Source organism: Xenopus tropicalis, chromosome 9 (genome assembly GCF_000004195.4).
Source record: "Xenopus tropicalis strain Nigerian chromosome 9, UCB_Xtro_10.0, whole genome shotgun sequence".
NCBI lineage: Eukaryota > Metazoa > Chordata > Amphibia > Anura > Pipidae > Xenopus > Xenopus tropicalis.
The window spans coordinates 24,188,757-24,209,542 of record NC_030685.2 but is presented as its reverse complement, the minus strand read 5'-3'; the positions used below and the strand labels follow the sequence as shown (position 1 = coordinate 24,209,542).

Sequence of the window (20,786 nt, the reverse complement as noted above, 5' to 3'; positions counted from 1 at the left end):
TCAGGGTCAAACACTTTATTAACTGCAGATCTCTATTTCTTACTTCATACATTCCAATTTTTTTTTCTTACAGTTACCACTACCCCCACAGTCCTAGGTAAGGCACTCTGTTTCTTCGACTTTGCACGTTGCCCCACTTCTCTCACCCTGAGCCCCAGTTCATTGCTTTCCTAGAATGGAGTGCAAAGTGTTGTGCCTTCCATTCTATGCAGCATTTCCTGTATTCAGGCCGAGGGACTCACTTTCACCCACAGAACTGCACTTTGCTTCATTGGGATTGGTACACAGTGGCCTATGTAAACCATTTACATTAAAATGACCAAGCCTCTGAGAATGTTATCCCATTATCCCATGATTATCCCATAATAACATGGTCCCCTAGACACTTTCTTGAATACTTAAAAAAGCCCTGCACAATAAATGGTCTTGTTCTGTCAAGCTTAATGGGTGCTGTTGTGAGATACACTGGAATGGCACACCATAATTATATTTATTCATTCATTATACAGGTAAAGAACCCGTTATCCAGAATGCTCGGAACCAAGGGTATTCCAGATAAGGGGTCTTTCTGTAATTTGGATCTTCATACCTTAAGTCTACTAAAAAATTGATTAAACATTAAATAAACCCAATAGGATTGTTTTGCCTCCAATAAGGATTAATTGTATCTTAGTTGGGATCAAATGCCAAGCCCTGTTTTATTTTTACAGTGAAATAGGAAATCAATTTTAAAAATCTGAATTATTTTATTAAAATGGAGTCTATGGGAGGCAGACTTTCCGTAATTTGAAGCTTTCTGGATATCGGGTTTCTGTATAATGGATCCCATACCTGTACTTTATTTTAAAATCAGATCATGCAGAGCAATACTGACTGTATTTCATTTTTGTTATTTTCAACATGAGTGATCAGTATGGATTACTGCCGAGGTGCAAACTTGCCCAGTTTTGATACATTACGGGGTACATTTATCAAAGTCCCAATTTCAGACATTAAAATGCCCGATACAAAAAATTCAGATTAAATCCGATATTTTCTGATGTGCACTTAAAGAACGAAAATTTCAGATTGTGGTCGTACGAAAGTTCAGAAATTTTCGTATCCGAATGACCGTAAAAGACATGAAAAACTTTCTGATTTTGAAACTTGTGTGCATATTTTTGGAAGCCTCCCATAGGGCTCAATGGCACTCTGCAGCTCCAACCCGGCCCAAGGAAAGTCTCCCATAGGGCTCAATGGCACTCTGCAGCTCCAACCCGGCCCAAGGAAAGTCTCCCATAGGGCTCAATGGCACTCTGCAGCTCCAACCCGGCCCAAGGAATGTCTCCCATAGGGCTCAATGGCACTCTGCAGCTCCAACCTGGCCCAAGGAAAGTCTCCCATAGGGCTCAATGGCACTCTGCAGCTCCAACCTGGCCCAAGGAAAGTCTCCCATAGGGCTCAATGGCACTCTGCAGCTCCAACCTGGCCCAAGGAAAGTCTCCCATAGGGCTCAATGGCACTCTGCAGCTCCAACCTGGCCCAAGGAAAGTCTCCCATAGGGCTCAATGGCACTCTGCAGCTCCAACCCGGCCCAAGGAAAGTCTCCCATAGGGCTCAATGGCACTCTGCAGCTCCAACCCGGCCCAAGGAAAGTCTCCCATAGGGCTCAATGGCACTCTGCAGCTCCAACCCGGCCCAAGGAAAGTCTCCCATAGGGCTCAATGGCACTCTGCAGCTCCAACCCGGCCCAAGGAAAGTCTCCCATAGGGCTCAATGGCACTCTGCAGCTCCAACCCGGCCCAAGGAAAGTCTCCCATAGGGCTCAATGGCACTCTGTAGCTCCAACCCGACCCAAGGAATGTCTCCTATAGGGCTCAATGGCACTCTGCAGCTCCAACCTGGCCCAAGGAAAGTCTCCCATAGGGCTCAATGGCACTCTGCAGCTCCAACCCGGCCCAAGGAAAGTCTCCCATAGGGCTCAATGGCACTCTGCAGCTCCAACCCCGCCCAAGGAAAGTCTCCCATAGGGCTCAATGGCACTCTGCAGCTCCAACCCGGCCCAAGGAAAGTCTCCCATAGGGCTCAATGGCACTCTGCAGCTCCAACCTGGCCCAAGGAAAGTCTCCCATAGGGCTCAATGGCACTCTGCAGCTCCAACCTGGCCCAAGGAAAGTCTCCCATAGGGCTCAATGGCACTCTGCAGCTCCAACCTGGCCCAAGGAAAGTCTCCCATAGGGCTCAATGGCACTCTGCAGCTCCAACCCGGCCCAAGGAAAGTCTCCCATAGGGCTCAATGGCACTCTGCAGCTCCAACCCGGCCCAAGGAAAGTCACGATACCGAAGCTTGAATGAATTCGCACTCGTTGCGACAAATACGATTTTGTCGCACAAAGTCACGCAAATCAACGAAAAAAATCTCAGAAAATACGCAACAGTTCTAAAACTTACAAAAAATACACATTTTTAGCATTCGGAATTGTACATTGTTGAATGTGCTCGTAACTGTATTTATTTTAGGGGCTCTGTTATCTTTACACTAATTATATGCTTTTCTTTTTAATAAAGCTAAAACTACGACCCCAATGCCAGGTAAAACTCTGACATAATATTTGTTGTATATAACTTTCTATCCAAACTTGAATTTCTCATTCTGTGTAATACTACTTTTTTTTTTTTTTTTTTTAAAGCTACGACTACTTCTAATGCCCCATTTAACCTTTTATCTGGTTTCATTTCCTTACATTGTCCCAAAAGTCTAACAAATGTGATAATGATTCTTAGGTTTAAAAAAACAGGTGTGTTTTCTGATGAATAATAACCTTCATCAATGAATCTGTGCTGATTGAAATAAAATACCAAATCGAAATGTGCCATTTATTTTCTTAATTTTCTATTGCTTTCTATCATGTAAAAAGTTTCTGTGTCAAATATTATACTTTTTTTCTTTTCTCACAGCTACAACTACATCCAAAGCCCCAGGTACTCTTTCAATCGTTTTGGTTTTACTTTATTAAAGTATTTTTTTGTCCTAAATTTCCAGCAACTATGAAAAATCGTTTTTTGTTTAAAAAACATTTTTCTTATTGATAGATTGATATATATTTCTTGCTGCCATATTTATATTTTACAAAGTGTATTAATTATAAATAAACAGTGAGGGGGATGTTGATCACGGAATTCTCATTTATTTTCTTAAAGATACAACAACCACAAAAACTCCAGGTATGTTAATATTATGAGTAGATTTCATCACTTATATTTATTTCTCTCTTAAAACTCTGATAACCACCATAATGTTTTTTTTATAATAAAATAGTCTTTTCTGTACCCACTTCTGATAAGTGTGATAAATGATAGATACTGGTTCAGGATGGGTTGAGTAAAAGTACATTCCAGTAGAGAGTATGAAAAAAAAAATCAGCTTTCCATCATTATTATGGGGAAACTGTAGGAGAAGCTACATAAATATTTCTATGGTGAGTGGTAAAAAGAAAAATTAGATTTAGGCAAAAAAAAGAACCAAACAATTCAGTAATTATAAGTCATTCGAAATCTATTTTAGCTACAACTTTTATTTGCCTGAATAGTATTTAGAAATGATTTAGAAATCATTATAGGAATCCTGTACAATTTTATATTGGACTTCAGTAGGTAACTTAAAATAGCAGTACAGGTATGGGATCCCTTATCCGGAAACCCGTTATCCAGAAAGTTCCGAATTACGGAAAGGCCATCTCCCATAGACTCCATTATAAGCAAATAATTCTAATTTTAAAAAATGATTTCCTTTTTGTCTGTAATAATAAAACAGTACCTGTACTTGATCCCAACTAAGATATAATTACCCCTTATTGGGGGCAGAACAGCCCTATTGGGTTTATTTAATGGTTAAATGATTCCCTTTTCTCTGTAATAATAAAACAGTACCTGTACTTGATCCCAACTAAGATATAATTACCCCTTATTGGGGGCAGAACAGCCCTATTGGGTTTATTTAATGGTTAAATGATTCCCTTTTCTCTGTAATAATAAAACAGTACCTGTACTTGATCCCAACTAAGATATAATTACCCCTTATTGGGGGCAGAACAGCCCTATTGGGTTTATTTAATGGTTAAATGATTCCCTTTTCTCTGTAATAATAAAACAGTACCTGTACTTGATCCCAACTAAGATATAATTACCCCTTATTGGGGCAAAACAGTCCTATTGGGTTTATTTAATGGTTAAATGATTCCCTTTTCTCTGTAATAATAAAACAGTACCTGTACTTGATCCCAACTAAGATATAATTACCCCTTATTGGGGGCAGAACAGCCCTATTGGGTTTATTTAATGGTTAAATGATTCCCTTTTCTCTGTAATAATAAAACAGTACCTGTACTTGATCCCAACTAAGATATAATTACCCCTTATTGGGGCAAAACAGCCCTATTGGGTTTATTTAATGGTTAAATGATTCCCTTTTCTCTGTAATAATAAAACAGTACCTGTACTTGATCCCAACTAAGATATAATTACCCCTTATTGGGGGCAGAACAGCCCTATTGGGTTTATTTAATGGTTAAATGATTCCCTTTTCTCTGTAATAATAAAACAGTACCTGTACTTGATCCCAACTAAGATATAATTACCCCTTATTGGGGGCAGAACAGCCCTATTGGGTTTATTTAATGGTTAAATGATTCCCTTTTCTCTGTAATAATAAAACAGTACCTGTACTTGATCCCAACTAAGATATAATTACCCCTTATTGGGGGCAGAACAGCCCTATTGGGTTTATTTAATGGTTAAATGATTTCCTTTTTCTCTGTAATAATAAAACAGTACCTGTACTTGATCCCAACTAAGATATAATTACCCCTTATTGGGGGCAGAACAGCCCTATTGGGTTTATTTGATATTTAAATGATTTTTAGCAGGCTTAAGTTATGGAGATCCAAATTACGGAAAGATCCCTTATCCGGAAACCCCAGGTCCTGTGCATTCTGGATAACAGGTCCCATACCTGTAATAATATTTACAATAATTGTATGTATTATTGTTTCTATATTTTGTCACCTGTGTGTATAAATAATATTTTTATTTCATCACAATTACTCTTTTATTTTCTTTTAAATCATTTATATCTGGTTACAGGCACACTGAAGCCCACTTTATTATACAGGGTGTTTTTGTAATCTTGTAAATTTTTGCACTAGCTTTGCTTTTTAATTATGCATTTAATTTAATAAATATTTGAAATATGTAAGATCCATGATGCACGTTATATTTATGAAATCATTATACAGGTGTGGGACCTGTTATCCAGAATGCTCGGGACCTGGGGTCTTTCTGTAATTCAGATCTCCTACCTTTAGTCTACTGAAATAATTATTTAAACAGTAGTTAGACCCAATAGGATAGTTTTGCCTCCAATTAGGGGTAATTATATCTTAGTTGGGATCAAGTACAGGTACTGTTTTATTATTACAGAGAAAAGGGAATCATTTAACCATGAAATAAACCCAATAGGGCTGTTCTGCCCCCAATAAGGGGTAATTATATCTTAGTTGGGATCAAGTACAGGTACTGTTTTATTATTACAGAGAAAAGGGAATCATTTAACCATTAAATAAACCCAATAGGGCTGTTCTGCCCCAATAAGGGGTAATTATATCTTAGTTGGGATCAAGTACAAGGTACTGTTTTATTATTACAGAGAAAAAGGAATCAATTTTTAAAATGTGAATTATTTGATTAAGACTGAGTCTATGGGAGATGGCTTTTCCGTAATTCGGAACTTTCTGGATAATGGGTTTCCGATGCCAGTATTTTATTTTAAAATCAGATCAAGCAGAGCAATACTGGCTGTATTTCATTTCCGTAATTTCCGCAAGTTGTATGACAATATACTGGTATTTGCTACTGCTCAGCAACCTGCCCCTCAACATGAGTGATCAGTATGGATTACTGCCGAGGTGCAAACATTATTAACTGTGTTTATTCTAGGGGCTCTTTGTTTTTTATCTTTATGCTTGATACACATTTTTCTTTTCCTTAAAGCTAAAACTACTACCCAAATACCAGGTAAAACTCCTACATATAATTGTTGTATATATATTTCTATCCAAACTTAAATTTCTAGTTTTTTTTTTAAATGTGTAAAATATAACTTTTTTTGTTTTCAAAGCTACGACTACTGCTAACGCCCCAAGTAACCTTTTATCTGGTTTCATTTCCTTACATTGTCCTAAAATACTGGGAAATGTGATAATGATTCTTCTGTTCTAAAAAACATTTGTGTTTTATGATGAATAATAACCTCTGTCAATGAATCTGTGCTCATTGAAATAAAACAGTATTTTCTTCATTTTCTATTGCTGTCTATTCACGTTTCTGTGTCAAATATTAAACTTTTTTCTTTTCTCACAGCTACAACTACATCCAAAGCCCCAGGTATACTTTTAATTTGTTTGGTTGATTAAAGTATTTTCTTTCCTAAATTTCCAGAAACTATTAATAATCATCTTTATAAAAAAATTCTCATTAATGGATTGATATATATTCCTTGCTGCCCCAATTATTCTTTACAAATTGTATTAATTATAAATAAACAGTGACATTATTTTAGAGCCTTATGTTGATGACATCATTTTAGTTTACATTTTTTTTGTTAAAGGTACAACAACCACAATAAATCAAGGTATGTTAATATTATGTATATTTTTCATTACTTAGAAGATTATTTCTGTATTTTCTCTTCTGTACTTCCTGATAAGTAAGTTCCAGTTGAGAGCATGAAAAAAATCTGTTTTCCATCCACAAACTGTAGGAGAAATGTAGCTACATATATATTCCTATAGTGAGTGTTAAACATAAAAACTAGATTTAGGTAAAAAAAATAAAAATCATCAATTATAAGTAATTGGATATCCATTGTTAGCTACAACTTTTATTTGTCTGAATAGTATGCATATGTTTTAGAAATCATTACAGGAATCCTGTACAGGTATAGGACCCGTTATCCAGAATGCTCATGACCCAGGGTTTTCCAGATAAGGGGTCTTTCCCTAATTCAGATCTCCCACCTTAAGTCTACTAAAAAAAATATTTAAATAATTAAACCCAATAGGATTGTTTTACTTCCAATAATTATAGGGATGACCGAATCATGTCCCATTTCACTTTGCCATAAAATTCACAAAACGTCAAGAAAATTCGCGAAACGCATTTGTCGCATGATTTTTTTTGTCGCCCGTGTCTATTTTTTGTCACCCGTACTTTTTTGACGCAACTTTTTTTATTCGACCGTGCCCAATTTGATGTGATGCAACCTCACCCTTTTGACGCCCAATTTGACGAACATCAAAAAAAAATTCCCCACAACAAATTTTTCTGCTGCAAATGTTCACGGATGTTTGGAAAAACAATCCGCCAATGGCGAAATGTGGAAATTCACTGCGAATCCATGCCTGGTGAAAAAATTTGCTCATTACTAGTTAATTATATCTTAGTTTTGATCAAGTATAAGGTACAGTTTTATTATTACAGAGAAAAGGGAATCATTTAACCATTAAATAAACCCAATAGGGCTGTTCTGCCCCCAATAAGGGGTAATTACATCTTAGTTGGGATCAAGTACAGGTACTGTTTTATTATTACAGAGAAAAGGGAATCATTTAACCATTAAATAAACCCAATAGGGCTGTTCTGCCCCAATAAGGGGTAATTATATCTTAGTTGGGATCAAGTACAGGTACTGTTTTATTATTACAGAGAAAAGGGAATCATTTAACCATGAAATAAACCCAATAGGGCTGTTCTGCCCCCAATAAGGGGTAATTATATCTTAGTTGGGATCAAGTACAAGGTACTGTTTTATTATTACAGAGAAAAGGGAATCATTTAACCGTTAAATAAACCCAATAGGGCTGTTCTGCCCCCAATAAGGGGTAATTATATCTTAGTTGGGATCAAGTACAGATACTGTTTTATTATTACAGAGAAAAGGGAATCATTTAACCATTAAATAAACCCAATAGGGCTGTTCTGCCCCCAATAAGGATTAATTATATCTTAGTTGGGATCAAGTACAGGTACTGTTTTATTATTACAGAGAAAAGGGAATCATTTAACCATTAAATAAACCCAATAGGGCTGTTCTGCCCCCAATAAGGGGTAATTATATCTTAGTTGGGATCAAGTACAGGTACTGTTTTATTATTACAGAGAAAAATGAAACCATTTTAAAAAATGTGAATTATTTGATTACAATGGGGTCTATGGGAGATGGCCTTTCCGAAACCTGGATAACAGGTTTCTGGATAAGGGGTCCAATATCAGTACAATTCAATACTGTACTTCAATAGGTGGCTTAAAATAGACATAATTGTCTTTATTGTTGCTTTTATTTTTGTCTTCATCTTGCCCCCTGTGTGTATAAATGTGATTTTTTTTCATCACCCCTTTTTATTATCTTTTAAATCATTTATATTTGGTTACAGACATCCCGAAACCCAAAATGCCTGGTAAGAAGCCATTTCCTGTGCTTATTATTATGTGATTATTTAGTTATTGAGTTTTATTAGCAAACCTCAAGCTATTGTTTCATTTGAGTATTCGAGATTAGTTGAAATTAGAATTGAAAATAATGGATACACTGTTATTTTATTGCATTCTTGCTGTTTTTTCATGTTTTTACACAACTGAGTTTTTGAATTTAGTTTTTTAATAACAATTACACATTCAAAATATTTGAGTTTTTGATTTTTTTTAGAAAAAAATTGAAAATTCAAAACTTCGATATTTGATAAATCAGCCTCACTGGGCTTTAAAGGAGAAGTAAAGGTAAAAACTAAGTAAGCTTTATCAGAAAGGTCTGTGTAAATACAGCCATAAGCACTCACAGAAATGCTGCTTCTTGTATCAAAAGAAACAAAGGATTTCTTGTCTCCATTTTTGTAAACATGATGTTCTGGTTTCTGACTTTCTCTCTCAGAAAAATTCTTTATTCCCAAGGGCAGAGTCTGCTCAGTTCTCTCCTCTCTCTCTTCTCCTGCTCCCCACTCCCATAAGAATTCATAAAACTCACTCCCCCCACCCTTAAGAATGTGTAATCTGAAGTATAACAGCTAGAGCTGCAGCAGGAAGCTATGAAAACCAAACTAAAATGGCAGCATCTGTCTTAAACAAATAGAAAAAGCTTCTAAGGCTCTTTACTCAGGTATGGTAATGCTTTCTGCAGAATAAATATATTGTTCTATGTGGCACTTATGTGGCGAATCTATTGGCAGTAAAATGCCAAAATGACTTTCCTTCTCCTTTAAGAAAGTTATATCTTTTAATTTTTGGGGTTTTTTCTTCCTGATCTGTCAGCTTATATTACCTAAAAACAATGAGTTTACAAGTTCTACTTGTAAATAACAACATAATTGGAGAAGGAATGCAGTAAAAAGACTTCTGACCTAAGTTGTGTCAGGCCCAAAATTGGGTTAAATAACGCAAGAACACCACCTGGATCCTTTTTAAAAGAAATCAGATAAGCGTTTAATTACATTGATAGGGAAAACAATGTACGATAAAAAATTGTACATTAAGGGGCACATTTACTAACCCACGAATGGGCCGAATGCGTCCGATTGCATTTTTTTCGTAATGATCGTGTTTTTACGCAAAAATCGTAAAGACGCCGAAAAAATCGCAAAAAATCGCAAAATTACCGAAAAAGTCGTTCGTTTCCAATCGGAATTTTTCCAATTCGGATTCGAAATCGTGTCTTAGTAAATCAGCCCCTAAATGTCCAAATTGTTTACATCTTATCATGACTTTTTATACCCTTCAGTGGGGGATTTCCAATAGCCCCCACTGCTCCCATATCCTGTCCAATCAGAGTTCAATGTTCCTATTGTTATCAGTTCATCTTGTGTGAAGCTTCTTCCAAAGCTTGACCTCTTGTGATAACAGGAGTCTGGACTTTCCAAAACATCATGTGACATCTAGGGGCTGATTTACTAATCCACGAATCCGAATCCCGAATGGGAAAAAATTGGATTGGAAACGAACATTTTGCGACTCTTTCGTATTTTTTGCGATTTTTTCGTCACCGTCGCGACTTTTTCGTAGCCGTTATGACTTGCGCGAATTGTCGCAACTTTTTCATAGCCATTATGACTTTCATGAATTGTCGCGACTTTTGCATAGCCATTTTGACTTTCGTGAATTGTCGCGACTTTTGCATAGCAATTATGACTTTCGTGAATTGTCGGGACTTTTGCATAGCCATTATGACTTTCGTGAATTGTCGCGACTTTTGCATAGTCTTTACGAATTTCGCGAATTGTCGCGACTTTTTCGTATTGAAGCGCTCGAAAAATTCGAGACAATTCGCGAAAAAGTCGCAAAATACCAATCATTACGAAAAAAATGCATTCGGACGTTTTTTGGACGTTCGTGGATTAGTAAATGTGCCCCCTAGGGTTCTCTGATAATGTGGGGTGATGGTAGATGATTCAGCATGTTTTAAAAATTATAGCATTATGAGCATCTGTAAACAACTTATATTAAATGATCAAAACATTTTCTGTGACTTCTTCCTTAAATATATCAGTAGGCCTTCAGCTTTTATGCCTGTAGTTAAACCTGTCCTCACATTTGTATATGTAACTGTACAAAAGTATATTGGCATTAGAGCCAAATTATTGTCCAACAACCTTAAAAATCTTAAAAATCAAGTATCCCCTAAATGCTGGATGGTTATTTCAAGAACCTATGGATTTCAGTTATTTTAGTAAAAAATATAAACTTAAAAGTTAAACCACTTCAGACCACAATAAAACCCTACATCATTGGCTGAAGCATCTCACTGTAGCCCACTGTAGTTGTTCCAATCTCAGAATATGACACTACATTTTCAATTCAATAATAAAGACAAAGTTTTTGTTTCCAGCTAAAACTTTTTTTCGTATCTCGTTTAATATTAATGAATTGTCTCAGTTGTATTTATTGTTTGCTGATTTGTATGTGCCCTTTGTTTGCAGATACGGGAGGAAACGCAGCTGCTAGTAAGTTGCCTGATATTTTCTTATGATAAGTATGTAACTACAATTTATTATATTGTTGCTGTACTGAAAATGTCAAAAGAATTTATGTTGTAAACACCTATTATAATTATGTTTTGTTTTTATTTGTATAATGGAAATATTAAAAGGTAAATGCACAATTATATTCCTCCCAAGGCATTCACTCTGGCAGCTTTTTCTTATGTAAATTTGTATTTGTAAATTTTGCAGTGATTCATTGATCTCAAATATTAATATCAAAGCATTCCTTTCCATTATTTACCAATAAAACTCCTGCAGCCTCTATGCTTTGCCATTAGCTTGCTTGATTCATCAGTTGTGCATTCTGAATGCAACATATTTCTTTCATGCCAAACACCTAAACTTTGCTATATTTACCCTTTGTTTTTTTATTATTGTGTAATATCTGTAAGTACACATTTTTTTTAAAAAAATAATGAAGTTATAAAAGTTATACAACGAAAAAGTACAATACCCATTGTTTGCTGACATTTGTGGGTGTTTATTGTTTTTTCAAAAATAAAAGTGAAATATCCCTTACAAATTGTAGTACAGGTATGGGACCTATTATACAGAATGCTCAGGACCTGGGGCCCTCCGGATAAGGGATATTTCCGTAATCTGGATCTCCATATCTTAAGTCAACTAAAAAATAATTTTAACATTAAATAAACCCAATAGGATTGTTCTGCCCCCAATAAGGGGTAATTATATCTTAGTTGGGATCAAGTACAGGTACTGTTTTATTATTACAGAGAAAAGGGAATCATTTAACCATTAAATAAACCCAATAGGGCTGTTCTGCCCCAATAAGGGGTAATTATATCTTAGTTGGGATCAAGTACAGGTACTGTTGTATTATTACAGAGAAAAGGGAATCATTTAACCATTAAATAAACCCAATAGGGCTGTTCTGCCCCCAATAAGGGGTAATTATATCTTAGTTGGGATCAAGTACAGGTACTGTTTTATTATTACAGAGAAAAAGGAAATAATTTTTAAAAATTTGAATTATTTGCTTATAATGGAGTCTATGGGAGATGGCCTTCCAGTAATTCGGAGCTTTCTGGATAACGGGTTTCCAAATTACTGATCCCATTCCTGTATGTTAATATATGTAAACATGTGACTTACTCCTGTGCAAAAATGTTTCTGACCCTACTTAGAAGGCATACATTTAATACTGAAATAAGGTAAAGAATGTGTTGCTCAGGAAGGGGAAATCATTTTATTTGAGGTTTCCTCTTATTCTTAACCCCCAATCCATTTTCCATCATAGAGATCTCCATATCTTTTTCTGTGTAGGAATTCTTGAAAGGGATCAGCTTCTATTTTTCCATGTTTGTTTTGTTTGCCAAATGCTGTACTCATGCTGTTCTTCTCATTTCAATTGATTTCTTATTACTATTACTATTCATTTTTGCAATTCGATAATCAAAATGTTTGATAACAATGTATTTCTTTTTTAGGTAATTCAAGAAGCAGTACTGGTAGGTCTCACAATTTCTTTCCTTGTAAAAATCTAGAAAGCTAAACTGAGGCTTGAAGGGGATGTAAACCCTGCTGCACCGCGCTGCTCATCCAAACTTTACTCAGTTGTTGCTGGACTACTAATCCCAGAATAATGTAACATATAATGAAGGTTGAGGCATGCTGGGAGCTGTAGTCCAGCAACATCAGTGTTGTATTATTAAAGCAATATTGCACAATGAAACATTTTTTGCCAGCGACTGCTTTAAAATGCAAAAAATCCTCCAATAAGAATCCCAGCTGATCGGTGTAAATATGTTCTTTGTTCCTGCAATTGGAGTTGGGAGCAATAAGCACAGTTTCCCAGCACTGAACAAGTCTGTCCTTTATCTCCATGTCTGATTTCAGTGTCATATAATTGAGGGAAAAAGTGACAGAATTATCTCTATATGTAAGATAAGAGCAAGATACCTGACATAGTGCTGGGAATCAGCATTCTCATTGGTCAATTTTTTTCAGTAGAATTCTCACTGCTAAACTTTCTTGCAACTACAGTATAATTATATTTTTTGGCAACTATAACATTTTATGGAGATTTTCATTCATCCAGGTCATGGTATATCTAGTATAAATAAATTTGAAGCAACTGGACTTGTTTAGTAATCATTGAAGACGTTTCACTACTCATCCGAGCAGCTTCTTCAGTTGAATATAACATTTTATGTAAACATGGCCTCTGTATATCAGAGAACCACACTGCCACATAAAACATGTACATTTTGAAACTATCCTGTCAAATCCTTTAGGAAAACAATTCACTGATGAGTATTTTATCATATAATTATAAATATTATACACCCTGTAAATTCCCATAGCACCAAAATTATCACCCTGAACAAAACTTGTCAGTAAAACCCTCAGTAATCCTTACAAAAATCTATTCATCTTTTGCAGATTTGCACAATATTTCAAAATAATGGTAAAAAAAGTAATCTACCAAGGTTTCCCCAATCAGCTTGAAAAAGGAACTAGAATGTTCTGAAAGCTTGCTATGATTATCTTAGTTAGCCAATAAAAGTGTCACCTTTATACAACTTTTGTTATTTTTTTTTTTTCAAAAAGCCCTGTAAACACCCAAGTGCCCCCAAATCAAGTTTTTGATATACAGAGGCCATGTTTGGGGAACCACACTGAATTGGCTTTGTTGGTTCCAAAGGCTCAAGTGGAGCAAGTTGGCAGGTCCCCTATGAAATATTGCCATGGAAATGTCTGTAGTGGCACTTACTTTTGAGCTAGAAAATCCAAATTTTGGTCAATCACTAAAGTATTTTAAAATTAATCTACAAGTTCAGAAAACTCGCTCATAGTTGCTTGCTTGCTTTGTTGAATTAAAATGCTATATATTATAGGTTTTATGAATTAAGTTTTCTGCATGCATTGCAAACCGGGTCCCCCTTATATTGGACAGGGGAAAAGGCTTTGACCCTGCTTCTGCTACCACACAAATGATGGGGGCATAGAGGTCTCTCTCTGGAACTAATATGGAATCTACAAACAAGTGGTTATATACAGTAGATATCCTTCATTGGGTGTCCCTTCTCACTCCACCCATTATCATTTAGCCACTAGAACTGGAGAACCTGTACAACTGACCTCCCGTTCATTCCAGATACATGGTAGGTAGACAGTGAATTGTACTGTATATACAACTAAAAGTATTGGCTCAAACCTCCTCTGTTTCATTTGGGTGGTACCTGTAGCCAGAGGTTCTTTTGAAATAGTTCCCTATCTAGGATAAAACCCACTTTAAAGCTTAAATGAGAACATTAACTTAATATTTTACATGATTTATCTCCATGGTTTCCTTTGTTTAAATAACATTTCTATTTTCTTTCCAGGGAAAGACATTTTGTTTGTTCTTGTGACAACTGTTGGAGTCTTGATATTGAACATTTTGATGTTATGAAGAACACAGATTTCTTTTGTTTTTTCATTTAAAATGTTTGCCAATGCGTTATGCAAGAATTATTTTGCTGAATTAAAACAAAGCTTAATGCTAAATGCTAAGTAGGCTAAAGTTTGGTCTCAGTTTCTGAACGTTTGGGTACCATGGAGCAAAGTAAAAACTAAACATCTGTCTGACAAACAAGGAGATATGACTCCTACCAGCCACTGATTTGCTTAGTCCTGAGACAGAGGAATGCTTAAGGTCACTTTGTATTTGTACTTATTGAAGACTGCATAGAGCTAAGCAATAGAAAACCCACCAGAATCAAATGTAGTAAATATGATTGAATTAATAGCCATTTAGACTTTTATTAAAACATTAAGATATAACTATTATGAGGAAAGGTAACTCTTCCTGAAGAAGAATCAACCTATTCCAGGATACATCAAGGGAGCGAGAGGGCTTAGCACAATACTGGTAACCGTTGTACCTTTTTAACTGCTATCTGTATACATTACAATACAGAACATGGAATATTATAGCATTTGATTTCTTATTTAATCTGTTGATGCCTTGTAAGCCGATTTAGAATGTATCCCCCTACCCTTTAGCACTTGCCTTCCCTACCTTCTTTCTATTATTAAAATTGCAATAAGAAAAAACCTTGAAAACAATCTGTTTTGTTTTTTTTTTCTGTTTGTTTATGGAACTGTGAAAAAACTTATTTGTGAAATTACTAATTCACTTTTGCTGGTATAGGGTATTCCTAAAAATTACTTTTTGCATATCTTGTTAATGGCTATTGAGGCTATAAAGGCTGTAAGGGTAATTTACTATGTGTCAGCCTGCCAATGACATAGCACCTACATTTCCAGGTTTAAGGTTGTGCTATGGGATAAATGCTGTGCTGCTTTGATGGCATGAAAAGGGTTAAAGCACAGCTATATCAAGGGGCCGATTTACTAATCCACGAACGGATCGAAAGTGTCCGAATGCGTTTTATTCGTAATGATCGGTATTTTGCGATTTTTTCGGCGCCGTCGTGACTTTTTCGTAGCCATTACGACTTGCGCAAATTGTCTCGACTTTTTCGTCGGCGTCGCGAAAAAATCGTACTGTCGCACCGAGTACGAAAGTTTCGGATTCATTCAAGCTTCAGTATCGTGACTTTCCTTGGGCCAGGTTGGAGCTGCAGAGTGCCATTGAGCCCTATGGGAGACTTTCCTTGGGCCGGGTTGGAGCTGCAGAGTGCCATTGAGCCCTATGGGAGACTTTCCTTGGGCCGGGTTGGAGCTGCAGAGTGCCATTGAGCCCTATGGGAGACTTTCCTTGGGCCAGGTTGGAGCTGCAGAGTGCCATTGAGCCCTATGGGAGGCTTTCCTTGGGCCAGGTTGGAGCTGCAGAGTGCCATTGAGCCCTATGGGAGACTTTCCTTGGGCCGGGTTGGAGCTGCAGAGTGCCATTGGGCCCTATGGGAGGCTTTCCTTGGGCTAGGTTGGAGCTGCAGAGTGCCATTGAGCCCTATGGGGGACTTTCCTTGGGCTAGGTTGGAGCTGCAGAGTGCCATTGAGCCCTATGGGAGACTTTCCTTGGGCCAGGTTGGAGCTGCAGAGTGCCATTGAGCCCTATGGGAGACTTTCCTTGGGCCGGGTTGGAGCTGCAGAGTGCCATTGAGCCCTATGGGAGACTTTCCTTGGGCCGGGTTGGAGCTGCAGAGTGCCATTGAGCCCTATGGGAGACTTTCCTTGGGCCGGGTTGGAGCTGCAGAGTGCCATTGAGTCCTATGGGAGGCTTCAAAAACCATGCAAAGTCGGAAAGGTTTGCCCGCCGTTTACGAGCGCTCAATACGAAAAAGTTGCGACAATTCGCGCAAGTCGTAACGGCTACGAAAAAGTCGCGACAATTCGCGCAAGTCGTACCGGCTACGAAAAAGTCGCGACAACTCACGAAAAAGTCGAGACAGCGACGAAAAAATCGAAAAAAATACTAAAAAGTCGCAAAATGTTCGTTTCCAATCCGATTTTTTCCCATTCAGGATTCGGATTCATGGATTAGTAAATCAGCCCCCAAGTGTATATTGTGTATAATGAAAATGAAATTGCTAAATTAAAAATACAGTATTGAAATGTTTTAGTTAATATATCAAATACATATTCTGCAAATAAAAGTTTTGGTGAAACATAGATGTTATTTTATAAACCAAAAGTATATACACTTCTCCTTTAAATCACTGAATGAGAGTCACATATACAACTAATTGATTAAATGTAGAGACCATAAATTACTGTAATGTAAAATAGTACTAGGTATTCTGTAGCATAATTGACTGATAGGTACTTGTACCCCCCATTGGGTCAAAAGGAAGATTTTTTTTGTTCTTCCTAATAGTTTCTAAAAAACAGTAAATTCAGTGCAATATTGGCATAAGAGCTTTTGCTCATTTAAGATAAATACAGGAGCATTTGGATTTTGGATCAACATATCCATAAAGATCAGCCTATAGCACTGCAGTCACCATATCTCAAGAATATTTTATTGAACTGGAGTGCATAAACAGAGTTTATTGCGGGTATAACATATTTTTAGATAAATACTATGCAAGTTGAACATATTACAGGGCCTATATAGTTTATTATACTTAAGACTTCCTTATCTGACTTTTTTTTCATTACTGTCACGCTTCAGTCTTTATACACAAAGCTCAATCACTTAACAATATAGGTAGAATGCAAACAGCCACATATTCTGGCAGAATGGTGCCTACATTATATCCATTAGCAAAAATAAGATTCTGTATGGAATGTGAAGACAACAACTTCTTAGTTTAATTCATGACTTAAATGTAAAGAAATTAGTATTTCCTGAAGCATCTTATGTATAGACGTGTTCTTCACTTTTACATACTGTATATATGTGTGTACGTGTAAAGGGGTTGTACTATGTTAGCCAGTCAAAAAGTTATAGGGTACCATTTTTGATATAAAACATAACAAAGCAGTGTAAAGGTGATAACTTTATTGACTTAGATTATGACCCCAGCAAGCTTTTTAGACCATATCAGCTGTCTTGGCTCTGATATACCTACATATACCCACATGCCTCCTATGGCAGACATAGGATGGATACCAGAGGGCATCATCTTGGCAAGAAAGGATGTAGAATCCCAATACACAAACACCATACAAGGATGGGACAACAGCATGCAAAGAATTCTTGGTAAGTTATGGCCTACAAGCCACCATATGCCTGGCTGACTTTAGAATAACACACAACTATTTTTTATTTGACCTGGAATACCTACAGTAGATGGGGAACATTATGGGAACCCTAGTATGGTAACTTGTTTGCTGTAAAACTAGAACATGTCCTCCCGTAACAACCAAACCCCTGGCATACCTTTGCTATACACACAACGCCCATATGGACAAATACTGAATGAAAGCTGACTCATTTCTGCAAACAATTTAATGATTATCACCACACTATTAACTTTAAACTTAGCAACTCTGCTACCCACTTTTACGTTCTACTTTTACATAAAAAAAACTATGTAGAAAACTCACAGTCAAACCTTATGTACGAGAGCATCTAGCTGGACCACACTGAACATTTCACTATCAGCCAGGCCCTATGCTACAACCCCTGTTGGTTCTGATTTCCCAGAAAAAGATTAGCACCTCAGAACCCACGGAAAGACTTTATTAATAGAGGCTACAACCCAAGAAATGTACATCATTCACAGCAATTACAGAGCCACTAAGATCACCAGAAAAAATGACTAAAATGCTGCTTGCAAAAAGCTTGCTGTGATTATTATCCACCTTGACACCAATTTTGTTATATTATACATATTTTTTTTAAAACACACAATACAATTGTATACTCAGCATAAGCCAAATACATATGCTTTATTTATTTTTTTATTCTTTTAATATAGAGACTTAATTGTTTGCTTATTTAAAATTAAATAACTTTTATATTCTGGAATATGCAGCATTACTATAAAGGCCAGCAGGGTACTCATGGGCCGGTAGGACACCAGGAAAAAACCCGGTAAGCCCCAGTCCTTATGGGCCCTGCTCCTGTAGAACTGTGGGTGCAGCCACAAGGAGAAAGGTACATGGCGCCGGTAGGACACCAGGAAAAAACCCTGTAAGCCCCAGTCCTTATGGGCCCTGCTCCTGTAGAACTGTGGGTGCAGCCACAAGGAGAAAGGTACATGGTGCCGGTAGGACACCAGGAAAAAACCCTGTAAGCCCCAGTCCTTATGGGCCCTGCTCCTGTAGAACTGTGGGTGCAGCCACAAGGAGAAAGGTACATGGCGCCGGTAGGACACCAGGAAAAAACCCGGTAAGCCCCAGTCCTTATGGGCCCTGCTCCTGTAGAACTGTGGGTGCAGCCACAAGGAGAAAGGTACATGGCGCCGGTAGGACACCAGGAAAAAACCCGGTAAGCCCCAGTCCTTATGGGCCCTGCTCCTGTAGAACTGTGGGTGCAGCCACAAGGAGAAAGGTACATGGCGCCGGTAGGACACCAGGAAAAAACCCTGTAAGCCCCAGTCCTTATGGGCCCTGCTCCTGTAGAACTGTGGGTGCAGCCACAAGGAGAAAGGTACATGGTGCCGGTAGGACACCAGGAAAAAACCCTGTAAGCCCCAGTCCTTATGGGCCCTGCTCCTGTAGAACTGTGGGTGCAGCCACAAGGAGAAAGGTACATGGCGCCGGTAGGACACCAGGAAAAAACCCGGTAAGCCCCAGTCCTTATGGGCCCTGCTCCTGTAGAACTGTGGGTGCAGCCACAAGGAGAAAGGTACATGGCGCCGGTAGGACACCAGGAAAAAACCCGGTAAGCCCCAGTCCTTATGGGCCCTGCTCCTGTAGAACTGTGGGTGCAGCCACAAGGAGAAAGGTACATGGTGCATGCAGGGGAGGAAGGGGGTGTAATTGGATGTCCAGTAGCTCGGAGAAGAATTTGTGAATTATATTCACTTAGTTGCATGGTTAAAACCCAGCATGGTAGTTTTTGTTTCTGTTAAAATTCCTGTAGTTTTTCTGGTATGGATTTTGGGGAAAGTTCATGGATACTGTATCTAAAGCTCCATTAAACATGATAGACTGGGTGAGGTGATGTGATATGAAACTATGAAACAAAATATATCTAAATACATATGATAATGTGTAATACTGTCCTAGGCTTTAGGCTTTAGACTATTTTGGGAAGTAAGTGTAAGTGCACGAAAATTCTTATGAAAACGAAAAAGTTGAGGTTTTCGTTTTCTTTCAGCTTTCGTACCACATTTTGATTCTTTTGTGCTTTTTCAATCGGATCTTTTACTAAATTACTAGATGTTCGTCATTTTAGTGGAAATTAGTTTATCCGTAGTTTCAAAAACCTCTAAAACCACTAATTAATGATGAGCAAATCTGTCCCATTTCGCTTCGCCAAAAAATTTGCGAATCTTTCAAAAGATTCTCTTCTCTTGACGAGCGACAATTCTTTTGACGAGCAAGACAAGTCTTTTGACGAGCAAGACAATTCTTTTGATGAGAGACAATTCTTTGGACGAGTGAGACAATTCTTTTGATGAGAAACAATTCTTTTGACGCGGTCCTGATTCACGAAAAATTCCACCAGTGGCGAAACATGGCATGTCTGGTGAATTTTTTTCGCCCATCACTACCACTAATATCAGAGTGTCCATAAATCTGCCCCTAAGATCTGGAGTATGGGTTATTACTGTTATTAATGACCTGAAAAGGAACTCCTGCACAGATATTTTGTTCTTCATATCTTGACGAAGAACAGTTATGCATGTTACAGATGTTATTACAGTAGCAAGCCCACCAGCATTCCCATTTCTACCCACTTTCAAAGTAATAATTTCAAGTGCTCTTTGTTTATGGGAAAAATCATGTAGTGCTATTTCTAGTATGAATCTGAGGGTTGCTAGTCCTAAACAATTTTTGTCCAAGGTTTGTACTTGTAAAATGTTATTGTAGCTACGTGCTGCATGAATCCATAAAAGTCTGTCTCTGTCCGATAATTATTATGGCAGCAACAGTAGCCCCATTCAGTCTGTGTAAACAGAATATCATTTTCATAAAACATCTTGTTTCGGACAATGTATTTACACACACACACAGTTACAGCCCCAAATAAGATCATTACATTGTTATAGGCTTGTCAAATTTAAAGAGAAGACAAATATCCATAAAGCCCAAATTCTTTAGTATCATTATGCAGTTTATACTTGTCGTTACCAGGAAAGACCTTGTAACATAACGTAACACATGGGGAGGCCTGTTTATCAAAATGTGTATTTGGGT

The 20,786-nt window shown here is 37.3% G+C and overlaps 1 long non-coding RNA gene across 1 annotated transcript; it reads left to right on the top strand.

Moving 5' to 3' along the window:
• Window positions 1-3,175: 3,175 nt before the first annotated feature.
• LOC116407736 lies at window positions 3,176-14,838 on the top strand. The gene is made up of 8 exons (XR_004220541.1): window positions 3,176-3,204; window positions 6,028-6,051; window positions 6,397-6,420; window positions 6,644-6,667; window positions 8,469-8,492; window positions 11,001-11,024; window positions 12,512-12,532; window positions 14,411-14,838. It is a non-coding gene; the product is annotated as an uncharacterized LOC116407736 (long non-coding RNA).
• The last annotated feature ends 5,948 nt before the right edge of the window (window positions 14,839-20,786 follow it).